The sequence below is a fragment of the Nicotiana tabacum genome, chromosome 9 (assembly GCF_000715075.1).
Source record: "Nicotiana tabacum cultivar K326 chromosome 9, ASM71507v2, whole genome shotgun sequence".
NCBI lineage: Eukaryota > Viridiplantae > Streptophyta > Magnoliopsida > Solanales > Solanaceae > Nicotiana > Nicotiana tabacum.
This window is the reverse complement of record NC_134088.1, coordinates 44,863,609-44,866,118: the sequence shown is the minus strand read 5'-3', so window position 1 is coordinate 44,866,118 and position 2,510 is coordinate 44,863,609. Positions and strand designations below refer to the sequence as shown.

The window sequence follows — 2,510 nt, the reverse complement described above, 5'->3', positions numbered from 1 at the left end:
GCCACGCATTCACAGTAACCCGAGGTGAACTCCATGAAAAGCCGGGGTGCCTCTAACCTATTGCATTAAAATTATAGTTTCCCACAGCATTCACTTCCTCAGTTGAGGCTTGACACTCATGAGTAGGGTGTCCTCTTCCACATATATCACACGCTGCTTGGGGATCATTTTGTATTGAGGCTACGGTCAGATTTCATATTTCTTTAGCCATATCATCAAGTTGTACCTGCACAGATGTATTACTATCAACTTGGTGAACACCAGTTGATCTTCTTCTTTCAGCACTCTCAGAGGGCCACTGATTAGCATCTTCATTTAACTCATCAAGAATTGTAACTATCTCCTCTGTAGTCCTCTTCATCAAAGGCCTCCAACTATATCGCTCAATGTTCTATGCGAGGTCGATGTCAATCATTCCCAAAAATCTTGGAGTTGCATCCAGAGTTCAATTCCGCTATGTTGACACTTACTAACTATCTCCTTAAACCTCTCCCATACATCAAAAACAGTTTCACTCTCTTTCTGGCAGAAGTTATGGATTTCTCTTCTAATCTTGCCATCTTAGATGAGGAGAACTATTTATCATAGAATTTTCTGGTCATCTCCTCCCAAGATCTAATCGATCAACTGGGAAAACTTCGAAGCCACTCTTTAGCATCATATTTAAGTGAAAAGAGGAATGCCCTTAAGTACACTGCATCTTGTGACACCCCATTGTATTGAAAGATATTCATAATCTCCTCGAAGTCTATTAAATGTGTGTTTGGATTTTCATTTGGCTTCCCTCTGAAGACACAATGATTCAGAAGGGTTTGAAGCCACCCTTACTTCAACTCAAAATTGTTTGCTGCAATTGGAGGTTGTCTAATACTATATAATCCTTGATTGTAGACCGGTCTAGTATAATCACCAAGTTGTCTCCCAAGCTTGGGAGCTATATTTCCGAACTGGTCTGCAGCCAAGGGTTGATGCTGATTAAGTCTGTGACCCCTCTCTTCTTCATAGACATTCTGTGCATCTCTAATGGCTGGTTCCTCAGCATCCTGTGCAACTTTTTCTCATTATTGGGCTGCCTCTCTTGCAGCCAAATCTACACTATCATCACCATTTCTGGCCATAGTTTCTTGGGTTGAGGATTGCCCAACTTTTTTTAGATTCTCAGAGAGATCTCTTTCCTTCCTCAGTTGTCGCAGTTTTGTTTCTAACTCTGGCTTGTATAGTACCACTTCTTTTGCAGAAGCTCGAGTAATGCACCAATCTTAACCTGTAAAAAGTGAAAAACAAAATATAAAGAAAAATAATTCCTATATTAGCACTACAAACTATTTCAAACACTATTGATTACCAATCCTCGGCAACGGTGCAAAAATTTGATGAATGCAAAACACACACTTAAATTCTCCTAACTAATCAAATATAGTATAGTATAACATCGTATCCACATGGATTGGATTTAAACAGTATTCTTGTAGTTTTTAGCTTGATTTATATCCATGATAATCAACAGTTGAGATTTATCTGATTAATAACTAAAATTAACTAAGAATCTAAAGCTATTGACTAATGACTATAGACACAAGGAATAAGCAAATAAGGTTATCAATGGGAGAAGAAAGAGTTTTGATAGAATAGGTGCAAGATAATTGTTTGGAATCTAACTCTAGATAATCCACTTTTAATGTTCAAGTGATTCTCTCGAATTCACTCAATTATTCGTTCAAACATTCAGCAAAAACTCCTCTCTCGATTAAGTCTTAACCTCACGAGATGAACCAATTTAAGCACGTGAAGATATGCAAGAATGTATAGTCGATTGGTCTTTAGGAAAACCTCTTTCGATTATTCTTCTAACTAGGTTCAATCAATGATTCAACTAGCCTCTTTCGATTACATAAAAGAATCTATGAACTCAACCAACAATATAATGCAAAGATATCACAAGTTATGCTTCTCTCGATTATATGAACTGGTGAATATAGATGCAAAAATAAAATCATCCAAAACAATTCAATACATAAAACTAGAGTTATAATCCACAAACAATCATCAATACACCAAATACATCAAACCCTAAAGGGAACTACTCCATAGATATGGAGTAATTCATCAAAAATAATATTAAAGTATAGAAAAGCATAAATTCAATCCAAACTCTGGTCTTGAGTGAAGAAGGAATGATAAAATCCTTGTGCTTTTTTTCTTCCCAACTCCTTCTTAGCTTCCTTTGGTCTAAAAGTATGTCAAAAGTCCAAAAAATAATGGTTTTCCATATATTTATACCAAGTAGGGTCGGGCCTAGATGGAATCATCATTTCCTAGCCGAAATAGGACAATTGCTCTCGAAGAAATACACAGGTGCGCCGCATGGGGCGACGCAACATCTTACGCACTAGTGGAGATCTTTAGGAAGCTAACACTTTTCATCATGCTGCCAAAACACACTTCTGTGGTGCCCCACGCGCCGCCCCACGTGCTGCAGCAGTGCAAAATTCTCAGAGGTATGCTTTTTG

The 2,510-nt window shown here is 37.6% G+C and overlaps 1 non-coding gene across 1 annotated transcript; it reads left to right on the top strand.

Moving 5' to 3' along the window:
- Positions 1-448: 448 nt before the first annotated feature.
- On the top strand, positions 449-555 carry LOC142164434 (small nucleolar RNA R71). The gene has a single exon (XR_012695205.1). It is a non-coding gene; the product is annotated as a small nucleolar RNA R71 (small nucleolar RNA).
- Positions 556-2,510: the final 1,955 nt, after the last annotated feature.